Genomic DNA, 24,518 nt, shown 5'->3' on the forward strand with positions numbered 1-24,518 from the left:
CAGGTTTCAGGGCTAAACTTGAAAGATAAAAAGCTCAGAAGAAACCAGTAAAAAAGAAGACTTCTGAAATAATAAATATGATCATTCCATTGCATAGTCCTTTTTGGACAGTTGGTGTGTGATGGCCTTGAAATGTACTTTCTTGAATGATGTCCTGTCACTATTGGTATATGGTTAGTACATTGGCTAAGGATAATAGGAATATTGGGTTAAAATGGAATCATATTACCAGAAGTTATGAGAAGAACAGAGAGGGCTCCCAGAGAGGACTGGGATTTACCATGTGATATGCATACATTTGTGGATCTTTAAATATCTTTAAGTATTATCATGTAAGTAAAACAAATACATAAGCTTGAATTAAGGCTACTGTGAATTCAAAGATAGTAAGTGGGATAAGAATAATAAATATGATAAAACGGCTAGGGTTGCTAGCCCAGTTAGGTGAATTAGATATCTGGCAGTAATGTTAGCTGTTAATCGTATGGTCAGATTATTGGTTGACTAAACAGGCTAATGATTTCAATAACTAGTATAGGAATAAGTAGAATAGGTGTTCCTTGGGGTAGGGAATAAACCAAGGATGCTTTTGTTTTATAGTGGAGGCCAGTATTTACTGTTGCTGCTCATAGAGGGATAGCCTTTCCTAAATGTATTGAGAGTGTGTGGTAGGTGTAAATGAGCGTGGTAGAAGGCCTAATAGATTTGTTGAGCTGATAAATAAATGATGTAACTATTAGCGTTCAAATTTGTCCTTTAATGATTGTGTATAGTTATTATTTGTTTAATATAAGTTGAATTAATCATGGTTGAATAGAAATTAGTTATAAATTAGGTGATTAGGTGTGGGAAACGGAATGCTTGGGAATCTAATAATGAGAATAATGGTAATCTGTCGGAATAGTGAAAGAGGGGAATATTTTTGCATTTATTTTGTTTTTCAAGGGGTGAAATGTTCTTATGTTTTAATTGTTTTTACTTCTGGGTTTGAAGGATGGAAATGTTTTGAAATTTTTTGTTGAAATATAATAATACTATAATTATTGATATAATGGTAATAAATTATGTTGATGTATCTAGTTGTGGCATATCATTAAAGAGAGGTTTAAACTCTAAGTCTTTAACTTAAAAGGTTAATGCTATTTACCTTCTTAATGTCTTTACAGTATAAATGCAGGCCATTTTTGGAAATATTTTAGTGGAACTAATTGAAGAGCAATAGGTATAAAACTGGTTTGACCTACATTGTCCATAGTATAAGCCCAGTCATGTAGATATGCTGGCTGTTCAATTTAGATGTCTGGGGATGTCGTCTGTTTTTAGGCCTAAAGAGGGGACAGCCCATGAATGTAGTAAGTCTTTGGATGAAATGAATACTTAGTTTATTTCTGTAGGTAAATCTATTCAATTGTCAACTTTAGTAGTCATAATTTTCCTGGTCTTAGGTCTGATATAAGAATTGTATAGCAATTGAAGTATAAGTCTTCATAATTTGTATATTTATAGCTTCAATATATAGTCAGGGAAGGGTTGTTGATTGTATTTATTATGTAAAGAATTTGTAGGGATGGTAGGGCAATTAGGATTAAGATAATGTCTGATAGGATAATTCAGACTGGTTTTACTTCTTGTATATTTATTGTGCTTGTGTGAATTAATTTAGTTGTTAATATTAGGGGAAATGATATAAAGGGCTAAAGAGCTAATTAGGAAAACAATGATTAAGTGTATGATCATGAGAGTGTAAAAGTTCTTCTATGACAGGTCATGTTGCATCTTGAAAACTCAACTGGAATAGATATGCCACAGAGATATAAAGGGTTTGAACCTATAATTTGACTTTGACAGTTATGTAATTTTTACTAATTTCTCATTTGAGAAAGACATAGTGGTTATAATATTGACTTGAAACCAGTTGGAGGATTCTTTTCTTATTTTAAGTTTATGTAAGTAGGTTATTAGTTTCTTCAAATGTATGATATGGGGGAGCGGGGATTCCGTGAAGTCATGCAAGATTAAGTAGTTAATTCTATTGATGCTTCTCATTTAGATGCAAATGCTTCTCAAATTATGAAAATTATTCAGTTATTGCTGTTAATGAGATAAATGGACCTACGCATGATATGGTGTTTCTTGTATATATACATCTGGGTAATCAGAGTAACATCTTGGTACTCCTGAAAAGCCAAGAAAGTGTTACGGAAAGTTATGTTAACACCTACAAATATAATAGTGAAGTTGATTTTCGCTCAGGTTGACTTGAGTGTATAACCTGAGAATAATGGGAATCAGTGAACAAATCCTCCTATAATGGTCAAATACTACTCATATCAATAAGACATAACAAAACTGTGCTACTACATAGGATGTATTGTGGAGAACAACCTCCCAGGATGAATTAGCTGAACAATCCCTGTTAGACCTCCTATTGTAAGTAAGAAAATAAAACCTAAGGCTCATAATATGGTAGGTGGTCATATAATATTACTTCCATGGAGGGTTGCAAATTCAATTCTGCTGGACTCCTTCCGGCTCTCTCCCTGAAACAGAGGGATAGTAGATTAAAGCCAGCTGACTAGGGTGTTTAGCTGTTAACTAAAAATTTTTGGGGAAAGCCTGCCAATCTAGAAAGGATTTAGCTTAATAAAAGTGTCTAATTAGCATTTAATTGATGCAGAATCAAGTCTTGCAATCCCTATTTTTTAGGAATTAAATTATATTTACTTAGGATTTTGAAGGCTCTTGGTCTATACTAACTCAATTCCTAGTCCAGCACAGATGATATTGATGTTAAAGGGAGAAATAATGTTGAAACTATGATTAGCAGTGATAAAAAGGTTGTTTTATGTTTTCTAATTGTCATTTTAGTTTTATATTGTTTATTGATGGAAATACAGTTAGTGGAGTAAATTAATTGTATATAGGAATATAGATTAAGTAGTTCTATGATAGCTGTTAATGTTGACAAAATAATGTTATTATTTTTTGTTATTTCTTGAATAATTGTTCATTTGGGTAAGGATCCTGAAAGTGGTAGGAGGCCTCCTAATGCTAATATAATAATAAGAATGAATATGGTAATCAAGGTATTTTATTTCATATTATGAGAGCAATAGTATTGTGGCAGATAAGTTATATATAAGTAATATAAATATAGTATGTGTTATTATAATGTAACCTAATAAATTTAGGATTGTTATAGTTGGTTGTTATAGTTGTATAGTTGTAACTATACAACTATAGTTGTATAGTTACAAATTATAATAGCTGTTATTCATCCTATGTGAGCAATTGATGAATAAGTTATAATTTTTCATAATTGAGTTTGATTAACTCCTCCTCATCCTCCTAGTATGATTGATAAAATAGCTATGGTTAATAATATAATTAGATTAATGGATGATGAAAATTGATATCAATGCAAGTGTTTATCATGTTAATAAAATTATACCTGATATTAATGGGATAGCTTGTGTAACTGTGGGTACTCAAATGTGGAAGGGGGAAAGTCCAAGTTTTATAGTGAAGGCCGTTGTTATAAAGGTAGATGCTATTGGATTAAAATTTTTTGTAATTATTCACTGGCCAGGACATATTAGATTAATAATAATGGCTATTATAAGAAGTATTGATGCAGTGGCTTTTGTTAAAACAATAATTAGTAGATGATTCCATGTCTTGTGGATTAAATTTTTTAATTAAGACTGGAATAATGGCTTGTATATTTATTTCAAAGCTCATTCAGTGTGAGCTTATTATTATAATTATAATTATGGTTTCTGAGATGATGGTCAGTAATATGATGATGAAGATAAGGGGATTTATTAGTACAATAAGGATATAAATCAACAATTTTGGGGTATGAGCCTGATAGCCTAGTTAGCTGACCTTACTATAGAATATGATGTAATATGGTAGCTCAGTAATGACTTTCTCCCACGACTTCCATACTTTACAGTATTGGGTGTCTTGGCAGGGGTCCCCAGCCTGGCCCTGCCATGGGCCCTACTGATTGGTCATTCAAATGTATTAAAGCCAAGGACAGTATTTGAGTCCACCCAGCCAAGGTGGTTTTACTTGTTAATAATTTAATCTGCTGTTTTAATACTCCATTTTTTCTTTCTACTAGTATTACTATTTGTGGATTAAAGGGGAGATGGAACCTTCACTCAATGTCATGTTCTGTTGCCTGGTCTTGCACATCATGGCTTTTGAAATGTGACCTCTGGTCACTATCTTTCCCACAAGTGTATCTATACATGGTACCCAGCTTCTCTAATCCCCTAATGGTGGCAGCCTGGTTTACATGACAGCAGGGGAAAGCTTGGGTTAGGCCAGATGCAGTATCTACACAAACCAAGGCATATTTAGAACTCTCACTCAGAGGGAGGGGGACAATAGAATCAATTTGGCAATCCCTCACTGGTTGGGAACTCTGGTGGATGGCTTCAGGTTCCTTCAGCAGTTGCTTTGGGTGCTGTTTAGAACACACAGGCCATGCTTTTACTGTACTAACCAAGTACTTTAGGGGCCATCTGGCATCCTTAGCAATATGCCATTTTTTGAGGCACTGTGGTGGCCATTCTTTCTAGGCACCCAACCTGCTGTACCTACTGAAGGGTCAGTAGCTCGTGCTGACAACTGCGGTAGGACATCAGCTTCCTGATTGGAAGTGTCAGTGCCTCATGAGCTGGGACATGGAAAACAGGGAGGGCTGCTTCAGGATCTTGCAGATGTCCCCAGATGTCTTTCTACATATCCTGACCCCCCATGGGCTTATTTTATGATTATCCATCCCTCAGTTTCTCATTGTCCAAGCCATAGGATTAATCTCTTTAGAACAGCCCAGCAGTCAGTACAAAGGGTTAATGACCAAGGCTCATGGGTAATCACCAGCCAAACTGCTCTAAGCTCAGCCCACTGGTTGCTTTAGTGGCTGCTGTGTAGAGGTCCTACCTTGAGGAGCACTGTGTACATTGCTAGGAGCTGTTGCTCTATGGGGGTATATTGGGCTTCTGCCCTCTTCCAGAGCTGGGACCAAAATCCTAGGCATACTCTCCCCTTCTGCTGTCTCTGCCACAGTGCCTGACCCATACCTTCCAGAGTATCTAGACACATCTAACTTAAACACATCTAGCCCTGCTTAGGAGATGTCCAGAACTTTAATCTGCCTCACTAGTATTTTTGCTTTCTCAAAGGTGGCTTGCTGCTCTGATCCCCAGTCCCATATATGCTCTTTCTTTACCCTTTCATATAAGGGATGGAGGCAGCTTGCCAGGGCAGGGATGGGGGAGTGGGGGTTTGCAGTCCTCCCAAACTGCAAAATCCCTACAAAGGTTTGAATCCTTTTCACATTCTTAAGGTTTGGATGACCTTGTACTTTATCAGTCACAGCTTTGGGGACAACATGCATCTTACCTGACCAGATGACTCCCCAAACCAGACGGTGGAACCTGGGCCTTGAATTTTTTGTAGGTTTTTGCCCACCTTCTCCCTTGCAGATGTTCATCCTAGCAGCAGAGGCAAATTTTCATCTGTTAACATATCACAATATAATATGCCTATTTTATCTATGTGGGAAAGGAGAATGGGGCAGGTCTCCAGCTACTGTCCCATGACAGTGGTGGGGCTATACAGATAGCCTTGGGGAAGCATTTGAAAGTGTATTATTGTCCCTCCCACATGAAGGCAAATTGATTTTAGTTATCAGAAACTTGTCAGTCTTTTCCATGAATTTCCTGAGATGAAGCACTTTTGCAGAAACACTTTGCCAAAGCAAGAACAGTAAAACAGTAATTGTCTTCAAATGACAAAAGACTTAAAATGGCCATGATTAAAGATGTGACAAGAGTTCATTATAATGCAATGGACAGCAGAATGGTTATTTTTGTGACAGATTTTAAAATTATGACTGATACCATTATACCAGGACATAGGAGATTTTAAACATTTCATTGAAATATATCCTAAAAAATGTTTAGCATCACTTTTTATTTGATAATACTTCCCATGAAATTTAACATGTACGAAAAGTTACATATTTGTAAAAATCTTAGCTCTTTTAATAGAGAAGACCTGGTTTTCTTAAGTAATCAAAACCTGATAAAGACAAAACACAGTGTTTTCTAGGCAGATTACATTAAAGGTAAAGAAGAGACTTTGCTTACAGTTTTTTATGAAGAACAGGTCAATAATCTAAGAAAACTTTGTTCTTTTAAGAGAAAAGAAAACCAAATTTTAATTTTACCCCAGTGTACTTTTGATATTAAAACTCTCCCCTTTGTTTTCTGTTTAAATTACATAAATTCATTCCAATTTTAGCTTGACTACACATAAAATTCCTTTCTCAGTGTTCCTTTTCCACAAACCTTCTGCAACTTTCTATATCCATTCAGCTTTTATTCCCAGACTCTAGATGTGAGTCTGGCATCCACTCACATGGCTTGTGACTGATACTCGTGATCTTGTGGAGCCTGGAGACTGGATTTGGGGCAAGGGAAATCCTATGGCAGTCTGTATTTTATAAAGCCCCCCCTCACGCTTTTATCAGTCTCTGTGGGCAATATTTTGGTTATCTCCTGGGTAACCAGGATACACTTCAAAGACATGATAAGATTTGCAACTTCAGGGGACAGAGAAAGAATGCAAGTTTTCTCCTAGGAGTTATGGGGCAATAACTATTTAAAATTTTCCTTTGTATTAGGGGTCAGAAGTCGTGGAGCATTTCAATCAACATAACATCCTCTTCTTCATTCTCATCACTTTTCCGGGATTGTTAGCTCTTGGCGTCCTAATCAGGTTCTGTCACAAGTGCCTGGATCTTAATCTGAGGCATTTTGGACCCTCCTACCTTTGCAGAACTGCGCACTGAAGCCTCTGACTTATGATCCTGGTCTGCCATCTGCTCTGCCAGCCCTGAAGCTTGCAGAGTAGTGGACACAACCACTTCCTTCTCTAATCACAGCTCTTCCTCTAACTTTCAAACTTGAGCTTCAGCCTCCAGCCAAAGTGGCCACAATAGAGGCCAGCTCACTGTAGCTACCATGCACTTCCCTTGTCTGCGACAGTGAGCTCTGTGCGGTTCCTCCAACAAATGCATGAGACTGGCTGGCATTTTGGGGGCATCCTCGTACTCATGTGGTGATCCATAAGCATCTGACATACGGGTCACCCCTTCCCACATAGAGGTTGATGGTCAACTTGAGATTTCCTCCCATGGGTGTCTCATTCCCAAGGCCCATTTCTTCAGTCTCCTGGCTGACTCACTGATTGCTGGTTGACAAGCTCCTCATCAGCTTCCCTGGTCTCATCTGAAATTGACCCCTGTACTTGGAGGGTGGGGAAAGACTGAAGAGTCAGGCCACTCCAGGTTGGTAGGTGGCAGTTTTAATAAGCAAAGGAACTTACATATGAAACTTGTCTTGCGGGGCAACAAGATGAATAGGTCCCTGCACCTGCCTGCCAAATCTTAAAAGTTTATAAAGAAGCCCAAACTGGGTTCAGTCATGTATACTGTGTAGGTGTTCTCATCATTATCTCAAGGCAATGCTGTCTTTGGAGAAGCCTCTAGTGACGAAAAAGGCAAGTAGAAACCTACATTCCAAGGAGAGGAGAGGGGATGTGGAGTCTCCAAGTGCTCAGGTCCAGCTCACTGGTCAACCAATGGTCACATCTTCTGATGACCTTCTCCAACAGTAATGGAATTCATATTGTTAGGGCTAAAGTGAGGGCTAGGATTGGTGCAATAATAAATCTGGGTATTGATGACATACTAGTCATAGTGGTTTTTAATGAACAGTTTGACAGCATTAACGACAGGTTGTCACAGGACCTGAGGGTTGATGATGTTTAGTTTTATGGAGTTGCAGATAACCTAAAACTTTTCATTCAATTAGTGTACGAAATGCTATGGCAAATAGGATAAGGGATAATTAATAAAAGAAGGTTAATAATAAACATGCTGTTAGGGAGGAGAATTGAACTCTGGCCATAGAGGTTTGAGTTTTATATGTCTGTTACATATGATAATTGACATTATGAATCATTGATTATAGCATTTAATCATCATACATATAACATATTATCTCATTTTATATCATTGTTTGTTGATTGCTGGTTGACAAGAAACTTAATGGATTTGCATAGATTTCTAGGAAATTCCTCAGTATCTAAACTCTAGTGACATGCTATCTGTCCAGGAGATAAACATGTGCCTATCACATGGGCCATGGCCATGATCACTCTTACCATCCAAACTTAGGAAGCAAATAAATATGTATAATAAGGCATGCAAGTTATTTATTTATTTATTTAAATTTTATGATGTTATGTTAGTCACCATACAATTCATCATTAGTTTTTGATGTAGTGATCCACGATCCATTGTTTTCATATAACACCCAGTGCTGCATGCAGTACGTGCCCTCCTTAATACCCATCACCAAGCTAGCCCATCCCCCCAACCCCCTCCCCTCTAGAACCCTGTTTGTTTCTCAGAGTCCATAGTCTCTCATGGTTCATCTCCCCCTCCGATTTCCCTCCCTTCATTTTTCCCTTCCTTCTCCTAATGTCCTCCATGTTATTCCTTATGTTCCACAAATAAGTGAAACCATATGATAATTGACTTTCTCTGCTTGACTTATTTCACTTAGCATAATCTCCTCCAGTCCCATCCATGTTGATGCAAATGGTGGGTATTCATCCTTTCTGATGGCTGAGGAATATTCCATTGTATATATGGACCACATCTTCTTTATCCATTCATCTGTTGAAGGGTATCTTGGCTCTTTCCACAGTTTAAGCCATGCAAGTTTTAATATCGGGTCAGAATACGGGAACAATTGGCTTTTTCAACCCTATGTGTCTACTACATATTGTTAGGCCTTCAGTCAATTTAGACAGACCAGAGACAGTGTTCACTTCACTTTTCAAAGCTATATTCCTCCCCAAACTCCATATAAACTGGCCATCTCTAGCCTGAGTTTCTTTCTCTTCTCCCTTTGATGTCTTTCATAAATGAAGCAAGAAACATCTGACTCACAATCTCATTCTGCCTTTTTTCCCAATAATTTCCCTGAAAGGATTTACAGCCTTTTTAGTTTCCAAAGAATGACAGATGAAGGTTTTATCAAATGTGATACTATGGAAGACACAGGCTGATGAAGTTCCAGTCCTCTTTCAAATATGACTTTCTTTCAGACAAGTATATGGATAGGAGCTAGCAATATTTCCAAATATGAACATGTGTTCAACAAAATTCAAATGACCTGATGAGCATTGTGTGTTTTGTTTAATTTGGGGGCAGGAAGCAATAGTAGTTTATTTTTAGTCCTCTGTGGAATACTTCAAATGATCCTTCCCTGTTTATTCCCCAACATTTTACTGTTTGTTAAAGATTAGATTTTTGTTTCTATCAGCCAATTTCTGTTAGTCATATGTTTTATTACTATATATAAAATCCCAGTGGCCCAGGACTTTCTGTCCACAGCTCTACCCTTGGAGACATCCTTTCTTCATTTTGTATGGTCCCTGTCCCTTTCAGTTCAGGCTGGAAGCATTTCTGCTAGTATAACATTATCAAAATTCTTGTCAGTCTCTAGAGTATTAATAGGGTACAAGCTTTCAGACAAGGTGGTCCATTACAGATATTTCCTGGATAACAGCATCTCTATTTCTGGCTTAGGCTGAGATGATTTCATTTGGATCCATGAGTCACTTGCTTAACCTTTTTACCAAATGATTGTCTAGCCTCACCCTTGACTCTGTTTGTGAGTACACTATCTGGACAGGCTGAGAGGTTTCAAATCATCTAGTGCCGGTTCCTTCTTGCCCAACAGTTCATTCTTCAATTTATCTCTCCGTGGTTGCACTTTACTATAAGCAGCAAGAAGAAATCAGGCTAATTTTCCTTCTTTTTTTTTTTTTCCTCCATCGTTTTGTTGGTAATGTCCTCAGTGAAATATCCAAGTTCATCACCATGGTGATTCATTTTGTGTCAACTTGGCTAGGTTATTGTACCTAGGTGTTTGGTCAAATTACCAGTCTAGGTGTTTCTGTGAAAATGTTTTTTTTTTAATTTTTTATTGTTATGTTAATCATCATACATTACATCATTAGTTTTTAATATAGTGTTCCATGGTTCATTGTTTGTGCATAATACCCAGTGCTCCATGCAGAACATGCCCTCTTTAATACCCATCACCAGGCTAACCCATCCCCCTGCCCCCCTCCCCTCTAGAACCCTCAGTTTGTTTTTCAGAGACCATCTTCTCTCATGGTTCGTCTCCCCCTCCGATTTCCGCACCCTAATTCTTTCCCTCCTGCTATCTTCTTCTTTTTTTTTTACTTAACATATATTGCATTATTTGTTTCAGAGGTACAGATCTGTGATTCAACAGTCCTGCACATAGCGCATACCCTCCCCAATGTCTATCATCCAGCCACCCAATCCCTCCCACCTCCCACCACTCCAGCAACTCTCAGTTTGTTCCCTGAGATTAAGAATTCCTCATATCAGTGAGGTCATATGATACATATCTTTCTCTGATTGACTTATTTCATTCAGCATAACACCCTCCAGTTCCATCCACGTCACTTCAAATGGCAAGATCTCATTCCTTTTGATGGCTGCATAATATTCCATTGTGTATATATACCACTTTTTCTTTCACCATTCATCTGTCGATGGACATCTTGGCTCTTTTCACAGTTTGGCTATTGTGGACATTGCTGCTATAAACATTGGGGTGCACGTACCCCTTCGGATCCCTACATTTGTATCTTTCTGGTAAAACCCCAGTAGTGCAATGGCTAGATTGTATGGTAGCTCTATTTTCAACTTTTTGAGGAACCTCCATACTGTTTTCCAGACTGGTTGCACCAGCTTGCATTCCTACCAACAGTGTAGGAGTGTTCCCCTTTACCCACATCCCCGCCAGCATCTGTCATTTCCTGACTTGTTAATTTTAGCCATTCTGACTGGTGTGAGGTGGTATCTCATTGAGGTTTTGATTTGGATTTCCCTGATGATGAGCAACGTTGAGCACTTTTTCATGTGTCTGTTGGCCATTTGGATGTCTTCTTTGGAAAAATATCTGCTCATGTCTTCTGCCCATTTCTTGATTGTACTATTTGTTCGCTGGTGTTGAGTTTGATAAGTTCTTTATAGATTTTGGATACTAGCCCTTTATCTGCTATGTCATTTGCAAATATTTTCTCCCATTCTGTTGGTTGTCTTTTGGTTTTGTGGACTGTTTCTTTTGCTGTGCAAAAGCTTTTTATCTTGATGAAATCCCAATAGTTCATTTGTGCCCTTACTTCCCTTGCCTTTGGCGATGTTTCTAGGAAGAAGTTGCTGAGGCTGAGGTCGAAGAGGTTGCTGCCTGTGTGATCCTTTAGGATGTTGATGGACTCCTGTCTCACATCTTGGTCTTTCAACCATTTGGAGTCTATTTTTGTGTGTGGTGTAAGGAAATGGTCCAGCTTCATTCTTTGGCATGTGGCTGTCCAATTTTCCCAACACCATTTGTTGAAGAGACTGTCTTTTTCCATTGGACATTCTTTCCTGCTTTGTCAAAGATGAGTTGACCATAGAGTTGAGGGTCCATTTCTGGGCTCTCGATTCTGTTCCATTGATCTATGTGTCTGTTTTTGTGCCAGTACCATACTGTCTTGATGATGACAGCTTTGTAATAGAGCTGGAAGTCCGGGAATTGTGATGCCACCAGCTTTGCTTTTCTTTTTCAACATTCCTCTGGCTATTCGGGGTCTCTTCGGGTTCCATACAAATTTTAGGATTATTTGTTCCATTTCTTTGAAAAAAGTGGATGGTATTTTGATGGGGATTGCATTGAATGTGCAGATTGCTCTAGGTAGCATTGACACCTTCACAATGTTTGTTCTTCCAATCCATGAGCATGGAAGGTTTTTCCATTTCTTTGTGTCTTCCTCAATTTCTTTCATGAGTATTTTATAGTTTTCTGAGTACAGATCCTTTGCCACTTTGGTTAGATTTATTCCTAGGTATCATGGTTTTTGGTGCAATTGTAAATGGGATCGACTCCTTAATTTCTCTTTCTTCTGTCTTATTGTTGGTGTATAGGAATGCCACTGATTTCTGTGCATTGATTTTATATCCTGCCACTTGACTGAATTCCTGTATGAGTTCTAGCAGTTTTGGGGTGGAGTCTTTTGGGTTTGCCACATACAGTATCATATCATCTGCAAAGAGTGAGAGTTTGACTTCCTCCTTGCCGATTTGGATGCCTTTGAATTCTTTTTGTTGTCTGATTGCTGCGGCTAGGACTTCTAATACTATGTTGAATAGCAGGGGTGATAGTGGACATCCCTGCCGCATTCCTGACCTTCGGGGAAAAGCTCTCAGTTTTTCCCCATTGAGAATGATATTCGCTGTAGGTTTTTCATAGATGACTTTTATGATATTGAGGTAGGTACCCTCTATCCCTATACTCTGCAGAGTTTTGATCAAGAAAGGATGCTGTACTTTGTCAAATGCTTTTTCTGCATCTATTGAGAGGATCATATGGTTCTCGTTCTTTCTTTTGTTAATATATTGTATCACGTTGATTGATTTGCGGATGTTGAACCAACCTTGCAGCCCAGGGATCAATCCCACTTGGTCATGGTGAAGAATCCTTTTAATGTACTGTTGGATCCTATTGGGTAGTATTTTGGTGAGAATTTTTGCATCCATGTTCATCAAGGATATTGGTGTGTAATTCTCCTTTTTGATGGGGTCTTTGTCTGGTTTGGGGATCAAGGTAATGGTGGCCTCATAAAACGAGTTTGGAAGTTTTCCTTCCATTTGTATTTTTTGGAACAGTTTCAGGAGCATAGGTATTAATTCTTCTTTAAATGTTTGGTAGAATTCCCCTGGGAAGCCATCTGGCCCTGGGCTTTTGTTTCTTGGGAGATTTTTGATGACTGCTTCAATGTCCTTAGGGGTTATAGGTCTGTTCAGGTTTTCTATTTCTTCCTGGTTCAATTTTGGTACTTGATACATCTCTAGGAATGCACCCATTTCTTCCAGGTTATCTAATTTGCTGGCATAGAGTTGCTCATAATATGTTCTTATAATTGTTTGTATTTCTTTGGTGTTAGTTGTGACCTCTCTTCTTTCATTCATGATTTTGTTGATGTGGGTCATTTCTCTTTTCTTTGTGATAAGTCTGTCCAGGAGTTATCAATCTTGTTAATTCTTTCAAAGAACCAGCTCCTAGTTTCGTTGATCTGTTCTACTGTTCTTTTGGTTTCTAGTTCATTAATTTCTGCTCTGATCTTTATTATTTCTCTTCTCCTGCTGGGTTTAGCCTTTATTTGCTGTTTTTTCTCTAGCCCCTTTAGGTGTAGAGTTAGGTTGTGTATTTGAGACCTTTCTTGTTTCTTGAGAAAGGCTTGTATTGCTGTATACTTTCCTCTCAGGACTGCCTTTGCTGCATCCCAGAGATTTTGAATAGTTGTGTTTTCATTTTCATTGGTTTCCATGAACTTTTTAAATTCTTCTTTAATTTCCTGGTTGACCCATTCATTCTTTAGTAGGTTGCTCTTTAGCCTCCATGTATTTGAATTCTTTCTGACTTTCCTCTTGTGATTGAGTTCTAGTTTCAAAGCATTGTGGTCTGAAAATATGCAGGGAGTAATCCCAATCTTTTGGTACTGGTTGAGACCTGATTTGTGACCTAGAATGTCATCTCTTCTGGAGAATGTTCCAGGGGCACTAGAGAAGAATGTGTATTCTGTTGCTTTGGGATGGAATGTTCTGAATATGTCGGTGAAGTCCATTTGGTCCAGTGTGTCATTTAAAGTCTTTATTTCCTTGTTGATCTTTTGCTTAGATGATCTGTTCATTTCAGTCAGGGGGGTGTTAAATTCCCCCACTATTATTGTATTGTTGTCAATGTGTTTCTTTGCTTTTGTTATTAATTGCCTTATATAATTGGCTCCTCCCATGTTAGGGGCATAGATATTTACAATTGTTAGATCTTGTTTTTGGATAGACCCTTTAAGTAGGATATAGTGTCCTTCTTCATCTCTTATTACAGTCTTTGTTTTAAAATCTAATTTGTCTGATATAAGGATTGCCACCTCAGCTTTCTTTTGGTGTCCATTGGCATGGTAAGTGGTTTTCCACCCCTTTACTTTCAATGTGGGGGTGTCTTTGGGTCTTAAATGAGTCTCTTGCAGACAGCATATCGATGGGTCTTGTTGTTTAATCCAATCTGATAGCCTGTGTCTTTTGACTGGGGCATTGAGCCCATTTACATTCAGGGTAACTATTGAAAGATATGAATTTAGTGCCATTGTATTGCCTGTAAAGTGACTGTTACTGTATATTGTCTGTATTCCTTTCTGGTCCATGCTGCTTTTAGGCTCTCTGCTTAGAGGACCCCTTTCAATATTTCTGGTAGGGCTGGTTTCATGTTTGCAAATTCCTTTAGTTTTTGTTTGTCCTGGAAGCTTTTTATCTCTCCTTCTATTTTCAGTGACAGCCTAGTTGGATATGGTATTCTTGGCTGCATATTTTTCTCGTTTAGTGCTCTGAAGATACCATGCCCGTCGTTTCTGGCCTGCCAGGTCTCTGTGGATAGGTCTGTTGCCAATCTAATGTTTCTGCCATTGTAGGTTACATATCTCTTCTCCCGAGCTCATTTCAGGATTTTCTCTTTGTCTCTGAGATTTGTAAGTTTTACTATTAGATGTCGGGGTGTTGACCTATTTTTATTGATTTTGAGAGGAGTTCTCTGTGCCTCCTGGATTTTGATGCCTGTTTCCTTCCCCACATTAGGGAAGTTCTCTGCTATAATTTGCTCCAATATACCTTCTGCCCCTCTCTCTCTTTCTTCTTCTTCTTCTGGGATCCCAATTATTCTAATGTTGTTAGATCTTATGGTATCACTTATCTCTCGAATTCTGCCCTCATGATCCAGTAGTTGTTTATCTCTCTTTTTCTCAGCTTCTTTATTTTCCATCATTTGGTCTTCTATATCACTGATTCTCTCTTCTGCCTCATTTATCCTAGCAGTTAGTGCCCCATTTTTAATTGTACCTCATTAATAGCCTTTTTGATTTCGACTTGGTTAGATTTTAGTTCTTTTATTTCTCTAGAAAGGGTTTCTCTAATAACTTCCATGCTTTTTTCAAGCCCAGCTAGTATCTTTAAAGTCATGATTCTGAACTCTAGGTCTGACATCGCACTAATGTCTGTATTGAGTAGGTCCCTGGCAGACAGTACTACCTCTTGTTCTTTTTGTTGAGGTGATTTTTTTCGTCTTGTCATTTTTTTCCAGAGGAGAATAGATGAATGAGAGAACAAAATGCTAACAGTTTAACAACGTCCCCAGAAAATATACTCTAATCAAATCAGAAAAGACCTGAATCCAGTGGAAAAGAAAGGGAAAGAAAGAAAAAAGAAAGAGAAAAAAAAGAAAAAGAAAAAGATAAAAACAAACAAAAACAGAACAAAACAAACAAAAAAACAGAATATGATCAAATATGATCAGGCTGGTGCATAGATCAGTGCCACACACTAGATTTTGGGTGTATTTTAGTCTGTTGGAAGAAAGTGCCTCCTAAAATTTTAAAGAAAGAAGGACTTATATGTGTAGAAAATAAGCGATGATATGATGAAAGGATGGAATATGAGTGTAAAGATGAAAATTATAAAAAATTTTAAAAAAGGAATTGATAAGAAGATGTTTGAAAAAGAAAGAAGAGAATTAAAAAAAAGGAAAGAAAGAAAGAAAAAAAAAGGGGAGGAGATAATGTGATCAGGCAGGAGACTAGAACAAAGCCATACACTAGAGATTTAGGGTATATTTTGATATGTTAGAAGAAATTGTATCTCAAAATTTTAAAGGGAGAACAACTTATATATATATCTGCCAAAAATAAGGGTAACTACTATGAAGGGATAGAATATGACTCTAAAATTGAAAAATAAAAATGTTTTTAAAAAAAGAGATTGAGGGCGCCTGGGTGGTTCAGTTGGTTAAGCAACTGCCTTCGGCTCAGGTCATGATCCTGGAGTCCCGGGATCGAGTCCCACATCAGGGTCCCTGCACAGCAGGGAGTCTGCTTCTCCCTCTGACCCTCTTCCCTCTCGTGCTCTCTATCTCTCATTCTCTCTCTCAAATAAATAAATATATTCTTTAAAAAATAAAATAAAAAATAAAAAAAGGTATTGATAAGATGTTGGTTGAAAAAGGGAAAAAGAAAAATTAAAAAAAAAGACCAGTTAAAAAAATTAACTTTGAAAGACTAATGAATCATGGTAAAAAAGCCATGAATTCTATGTGCAGTATTCCCCTAGCGCTGGAGTTGTGCTGTTCTCATTGATCGGTAAACTTGGTCTTGGCTGGCTGTTCGTGCTGATCTTCTGGGGGAGGGGCCTGTTGCCGTGGTTCCCAGATGTCTTTGCCAGAGGCTGAATTGCCCTGCCCTCCTTGGTCCAGGGCTAAGCAATCTGCTCGGGTTTGCTCTCAGGAGCTTTTGTTCCCTGCAAGCTTTCCGTACAGCTTTGGAGGACGAGAGTGAAAATGGTGGCCACCCAATCTCCGCCAGGAGGAGCCGAGAACTCGGGGCCCCACTCCTCAGTGCGCCCCCAGAGAAAAGCAGTCACTCCCATCTCCCCGGTCTCTGGCCGCACTCCGTGCTCACCCGGCCTGTGATCGAGCGTTTCTGTCTCTGGCACCTGACCCCGTGTGGAGTCTCCAAACCCAGCAGATCCCTGCAGTGCGCTACCGCGCCACTCCTCCCAAGGGAGGAAGGGGAGTCTCCCCGGATCTGCCGCTTGTTGGGTCCCTGCTGGAGGAGCAGTGGCCCGACTGGGCCACGGATCATGGTTTATGACAACCCCGAGCTGAGAGCCTGTGCCTTGGCTCCGTCTCTGCAGCCAGCTTTCCCGCTCTGATACCTGGGAGCTCTGCCGCACTCAGGCACCCCCGGTCTTTCTGTGACCCTGAGGGTCCTGAGACCACACTGTCCTATGAGGGTTCCACCCCCGGCTTAGCCACTGGAGCGACGTCCCTCAGCGGAGCCGACTTCTAAAAGTTCCGATTTTGTGCTCCGCGGCTCTATCACTTGCCAGAAGCGGCCGAAGGAGGCCCCCTCCCCCGCCATCTATCCTCCCGAATATCGCCTCGGATTCGCTTCTCCGCACCTTCTGCCTTCCAGAAAGTGGTGGCTTTTCTGTTCAGAGAGTTGTTGCTATTCTTTTCTTCAATCTCCTGTTGAGTTCGTAGGTGTTCAGAATTGTTTGATCCCTATCCAGCTGAATTCCTGAGACCAAATGAAATCCAGGTCTCCTACTCCTCTGCCATCTTGCTCCGCCCCCCTCTGTGAAAATGTTTTTAAGATATGATTAATATTTAAGTCCAGACTTTAAATAAAGCAAATTACCTTCCAGCATGTGGGTGTACTTCATACAATATGGTGAAGGCCTTAAAAGAAAAGATAAAATCCTTCACGGGAAAAGGAACTCTGTCTCCAGACTGCTTTCAACCTCTAGACTCCACCATATGCCTTTCTTGGATTTCCAGTCTGCCACCTGCCCTGCAGATTTCAGACTTGCCAGCCTCACAGTCATGTGAGCTAATTCATGAAAATAATCTCTCTATGTCTGTCTGTCTCTCTGTATCTCTGTCACTGTGTGTGTGTGTGTGTGTGTAGGGACTTAGAAGGAACATGATTGGAAAATTTGTGACAGTAAGGTCAAGGGAAGAGATATGTGGCTGGATCTCTGAATGGGCTAAAAAAGTGAGGATATTTATGTCCTATGTGAATGATCAGGACAAATCTGAATCACCAGATTCAGATTTTAAAAATCAGGTAGACAGGGTGACCTGTTTTGTGGATACCAATCAGACTCTTTCCCCAGTCCCTCCTGTCATTTTCCAATGGGTTCATGAACAAAGGGGCCATGCGGACAGGAATGGAGTTATGCAGGGGTCAGAAACATGAACTTCCACTCACCAAGGCCTATCTGACTGCAGGCACTGCTGAGTACCCATTCGGCTAGCACCAGAGACCAACTTGATTTCCTGGCACAACAGTCTCTAGGGGTGATCAGCCAGCTATCTGCTGGTGGGGTGATTACATTGGACACTTCCATTTGTTCTTACTGGGATAGACCACCCGGGTGTGGATAGGCCTTCACTACACACAACGCTTCTGCCAAAACAACCATCTGTGAACTTATCCACTATCATGGTAAACCACACAGCATTGTTTCTGATTAAGGAACTCAGTTCACAGCAAATGAAATGCAACAATAGGCCTACACGTTTGGAATTCACTAGTCTATTCATGTTCCTCAGCACCCTGAAGCAGTTGAATTGATAGAACGGTGGCATGGCTTTTTGAAAACTCAAGTTTCAGTGAGCTGTGGCAAGATTCTCCAGGCTGTGGATGCTCCAAGTCAGCATCCAATATATGGTGGTGTCTTTGTCTTGACCAGGATTGGCAGGTCCAAGAGTCAAGGGGTGGAAATGGGAATGACATTATTCATTTTACCCCTACTGATCCATTAGCAATTTTTCTTTTTTTCCTGAACCTGTGGCCTTATGGTTTGCTGGTCTGAAGGTCTTAGTTCCAAAGGAAGAAATACTCCCATCAGAACAATAATATCTGAATTAATTAATTAAGAATATTTGGTTCTCTGTCTATTATAAAATCTATTCTGTTGTTTATTTCTGATCAACTTTATTATGACGGCCATAGCTGAATTACCTCCTGAACACTATTTTCAAGAAAAAATGCAGTTAGAAATGTTTTAATGAGGAATTTACCTTCTCTCAGAAACAGAGGATATGAGTCCTCAATAAATTTTGATTATACTAATTAAATTTTATTTGATCCTTTGTTCAATCAACTAATCCTACCAAAATTGAGCAATGTAATCTACTTTGAAATGTATAAATTGTTCATTGTAAAATTTTATGTTTGAATGAATCACTGGGTAATTACAATCTACTTAAAAATCCTATCTATGTAAATGACAGTCATCTATTTTCTATTTAATATACTTAAGTCTCATCTGTCTAATACAGAGAAACTAAAAATTTGTTGTAAACATATTTTACAAAAATTATGTTTATTCAATGTTTATGTAATAATCCTAATCTTAATCCCTTCATTTATTTTTACATTAACTTTTCAAAGATTTCATCTAAATGATCATTGCAGTTTTCCTTTAAATCTAAAATTATCCCATACAAAGGCTTTATTTAAAAAAATAAAAATAAGAAAAAATTTCCACTTTGAATATTTTACTGTTTTCATTAAATTAAAAAAAACTATAAAAATACCAAATAATGTGTACAAGTTTCTAAATCAATTTCCTTTGAAGAACCTTTTTACCTTCATGTGTAATTCAATATCCTTTCCTTTGTCATACCTTAAAAATTAATCAATTAATAAGGATGGCTTACTCTTAATTTTAATAGTACAATTAACAATATTGATATATTTCTGATGTCCTTCACCAAGATTCTGGGTAACTGCTCTTTACATTTTATGCAATTAACTTTGAAAACACCTTGTGCTCCTTTTAAAAGTTAACTATAGTCCATATTCATGACCAACCCAAGCTGGTTACACAAGCAATGATACCAGAAAATGAAATATTTTTTTCAAGAGTTTTTTTTTGGACTTCAAAAAGTGACAACTCCATTTTAAATACTATCAGTTTTGGAAAATGATATTAATATTTAAATTCTTTACAAAATTACTTATAGAAAGGGTAAAGTCTTTTTTTTAAAGACTTTATTTTTAAGTTACCTCTACACCCAACATGGGGCTCAAACTCACAACCCTGAGATCAAGAGTTGCAGGTCTACTGAATGAGTCAGTCAGGTGCCCGGAGGACATTTTTATTCAGTTGTCATTCTTGGCTAAAGTTCATTGCCCAGCTGATTTCTGCCATTCAGACACTTTGAACTGATCAATTGATCAACAGTGTTATCTCCTTTTAATTTCTTGTTATCATTATACTAAAAACAGTGCTATAGCTTAAAAATATGGTGTTGCTTCTTAATTTTGTGTTGTTATGTAGGAAACAACATAGTGAGATGATTCTTATTAGAGTTTGTATACACTGTAACAGAATACAGTTTTCAAATAGTTTCTTCAAGTATCAAATGCATATCAACAAAGCTGCCAGTGTTTTATTTTAATTTCACTTACTATTAATTATTTCATTGCTTCATTAGCAAAAGAGTTGGGAACTTAGGTATATTGACACAAAGCATTTTGAACAAAATCAGTGAAGCACAATTTCACAACTTAGTTGATTACGGTTGATTTTTTTCTGACACTTAACATACATATAATCATGTAAAAAGATGCATTAATTTTATAGTAACCTTAGCTAATTTTTTACATGTTTATATATGTAACTCACATAATCATATATATAACCCATATGAGCCACCACCCGGATCAAGACAGAACATTTCCAGCACCCCATAAGCAACCCTGTTGTGATACCTTCGAGTTAATATACTACTCATCTCCAAAGGTGTAACTAGTGTTCTGAACTTATAAAGTAAGATTAATTTTCACTGTTTTCTAACTTCATATGAGTGGAATTATACTCTATTAACATCTTTGCTTCTGACATTTTTCTCTCAAGAAAATATCTGTGATTTCCATCCAAGCTGTTGCATGTGGCAATAGGTCCTCCTTTTTATTGCCAAGTAGTTTCCATTGGATAAATATAGCAAAAAAATATTCATCTATTCTCCTAGTTTCAACATTTTGCTATTATGAAAAAAGCTGCTATGGGCGATCTAGTCTATAACTCTTGATGTATAGACATACTTATTTTTCTTAAAAATCTACCTATGTGTGGAATCAATTGCCAAAGAATTTCCCAAAGTACCATTTTAATATTCTTGCAGTAATGTATAAAAGTTCTGGTTGATCCTAATCCTTAAAAAAATGGAAATGGCAGGCTTTTGTTTTATTTATTTTTTATCATACAAGCTACTTTTTATTTGATACAAGATTTCATTTGATATATAATTTATATAGATATTGCATTATTATGTATTTTTTCTTACTTTAGAAATATTTTACACCCTCAGTATATGCAATAGAAACCTAATATATTCTTTTTTTAAAAAATTCAAGTTAGTTAACATATAGTGTATTATTAGTTTCAGGGTAGAGTTCAGTGACTCATTAGTTGTATACAACACCTAGTGCTCATCACATCCAATGCCCTCCTTAATGCCCTTCACCCAATTACCCCAGCCCCTCCTCCTCCTCCCCTCTAGCCACTCTCAGTTTGTTCCCTATATTTAAGAGCCTTTTATGGTTTGCCTCTCTCTCTGTTTATATTTTATTTTCCTCCCCCCCATTTTCATCTTTTTGTTTCTTAAATTCCCCATATAAGTAAAATCATTTGTATTTGTCTTTCTCTGACTTATTTCGCTTAGCGAAATACCTCTAGTTCCATCTGCATCATTGCAAATGGCAAGATTTTATTCTTTTCGATGGTTCAGTAATATGATAATGTATTTCTCTTTTGAGTTTCACTGGTGAGTAGTGGTACAGAACGCATTGTGTATAGGTTTGTGAGGTGATTTTCGTAATTTTTAAAGTGGGTTGCTTATTTTTTCTCTTGGTTTATGAAACTGCTTTATGTAGAATACATATGAGCCTTTTATCCAATATATGTATTACAAATGTCTTCTCCCAATCTATGGCTTTTTTTTCCTTTTTGTGATGATTTTTTTTTTTTGGATTGGAAATTGAAATTATTCCTGAAAACTAATTTGAATTCTAGTAAATAAATATTGGTCTATCATGAATGACTAAAAGTATAATACAATTCTTTCTTTTAGAGGCTTTATATTTAGGTCTATGACCCAACTTTAACTGATTTAGTTGGTATAAGGAACAGGCCAATTTTCCATTTTTTTACCCTACTAAAATCCAATTGTTATCCCATCATTTCTAGGGAAAATTTTTTTCTCCATTGAATTGTGTTGGTGGATAAAACAAGTGATCTGTGTGTGGGTGTATTTGTGGGCTCCCTTTTTTCCACTGATCAATTTGTCTCATTATGATACTATTACACAGTGATAAACAATATCTTTATTATATATCTAGGATTCTGGTATTACAAATATTCCAATTCTTCTTTTTCAATATTTGTCTATTTCCACATTATTTTTGAATTACATGGTTAATTGTTTTTTTGGTCAAGTAAGAGAGTTTTACTTGGGTCATGTTCAAAGCACCAATTAACTGGGTAGAATAGATATCTTAATGGGGTAAAGTCTTCTAATCCATAAACATTTTTCCTTCCTTGGTCTATTAAATTTTTCTCGGTAATGTTTTGCAATTTTCAGTGTAGAGAGCTTACAAATATTTTCTTGAATTTATGCCTTAATATTTTAAGTTTTTTAATATTTATAAATGATGGTGTCTTCAAAAAATTCATTTTCCATTTTTTGTTCATAATATAAAGAAAATTTTTTTTAAAGATTTTACTTATTTATTTGAGAGAGAGAAGGAGCAGGGGGAGGGCAGATGGAGAGGGAGAAGCAGACTCTCCACCGAGCTGGGAGCCTGACGTGGGACTTGATTCCAGGACTCTGGGATCATGACCTGAGCCAAAGGCAGACACTTAACCAAGTGAGGCACCCAGGCGCCCAAATCAACTATTTTTTTGTGTATTAGTTCTAATAGCTCTTTTTTGTGGAATCTTTAAAAATTTTTTAAATTACGATAATTATGTTTTATTCTTTTCTTACAATTTTCATGCCTTTTTTCTCTTGCCTTAATGAATTCAACATCATCTGAACTGATCAATCTTTTAAATTATGAAATATTCTTAAATTATTTTCTGGTAATTCTTTTGAATTTTACTTTACCTGAAATTAACATAAGCACTGCATCTTTCACATGCCTCTTTTATGCAAGGTACACATTTTTCAAACTTTTGCTTTCAGCTTGTGTCTTTATATGTAAATTGCTATCTTTGGAGACAGCATATACTTGGGTTTACCATTTTTATCCAATCCCACTTTATCTTTTCATTGGCCTAATTAATTTTTACTTAGTATCAATAACTAATATTGATAGACATATTTATACCATTTACCAGTTTCTTCTATTTGTCCCATCTATTCTGTAGTATTCTTTAGAACCCTTTCCTGCATTCTTTTAGATTAGTCTCATGCTTTTAGCATTTTATTTTATATCATTGGTTGGTTATTATTATCCATTGTTCCAATAGTTGATCTAGGGCTTATAATATATGTCTTTGGCCAATCACAAACCAATTGTAATTAATTTTTCACCACTTCATCTAAAATGTAAGAACCTTGCAATCATATATTTTCTCTCATATTTTTTCCTATATTGTTTTTCTTACAGCTTTGTTTTAAACTTTCGTGTTTTAACCTATTTAAGAATAGGAACATATGTGTTAACCATTCACATTTTTATCATTTTCAGCGATCTTTACTCTTTTCTAGGATCCATATATCTAGCTAGTATCAATTTTATTTCTCTGGAATAATTTCTTTTCATATTGTCAAATGAATTGACAAACCGTGGTATACCCCTACAATGGAATACTACTTATCCCAGTGAAAAATACCATGTTACAAGTGCATGGATCATTTGCAACAAATTCTCTGAGCTTGGGTTAATCTGAAAATGTATTTATTTCCCTTTTGTCTTTGAAGAATCTTTTTCATGACTATTGTATTCTCATTTGACAGAGTATGTGCATGTGTGTGCGTGCATGTATATGTGTGTTTAACACTTTATTTTTTTTTTTTGTTTAATACTTTAAAGATACTATTCTACAGTTTCCTGGCCCCATTGTTTTTTAAAATGTTTTAAATTTTTAACAGCTTATGATGGTATAATTAACATAGAATAATTACCCACATATATAATATTAATGTGATATGTTTTGATATCTGTTTATACTTCTGAAACCTTCACTGAAATTAAGAAAATGAACACCAGTCACCCCAAAATTTTTCCCATGCTTCATTTTAACCTCTTCTTCCACACCTTTCTCATCACCCTTTCTTCTGGGCTACCACTGATCTAGCTTCTATCACTATGGATTATTTTACATTTTCTAGAATTGTGTACAGATGAATCATATGGTATATACTATTTTTTGGTATGGTATTTTTCACTGGGCATAATTATTCATGCTGTTGTGTGCAATTGTTTATTCCTTTTTAGCACTGAGTAGTATTCCATTGTATGGGTATGGGTATACTACATTTTGTGAATTCATTTGACAATGAGTATTTGGGTTTCCAATCTTGTTCTATTTCCCTTTTTAAATTAATTTTTTATTTAAATTTAATTAACATATAATGTATTATTAGTTCAGAAGTAGAGTAAGTGATTCATCAGTCTTATATAATACCCAGTTGTCATTACATCATATGCCCTTCTTAATGTCCATCACTCAGGTACCTTATCCCCCCACTACTCTCCCCTCAAGCAACCCTCAGTTTGTT

The 24,518-nt window shown here is 37.0% G+C and overlaps 2 pseudogenes; one reads left to right on the forward strand and one right to left on the reverse strand.

Annotated features, from left to right (window-relative positions):
- Positions 1-24,518, forward strand: part of LOC141374014 (mitochondrial import inner membrane translocase subunit Tim9 pseudogene) — a 781,319-nt pseudogene that overhangs the window by 29,258 nt on the left and 727,543 nt on the right.
- On the reverse strand, positions 1,943-7,162 carry LOC112828473 (cytochrome c oxidase subunit 1-like; annotated as a pseudogene).

This window comes from Callorhinus ursinus, unplaced genomic scaffold (genome assembly GCF_003265705.2).
Source record: "Callorhinus ursinus isolate GAN/ISIS: 27379988/994484 unplaced genomic scaffold, GSC_fseal_2.0 scaffold13, whole genome shotgun sequence".
In the NCBI taxonomy this organism is placed as follows: domain Eukaryota; kingdom Metazoa; phylum Chordata; class Mammalia; order Carnivora; family Otariidae; genus Callorhinus; species Callorhinus ursinus.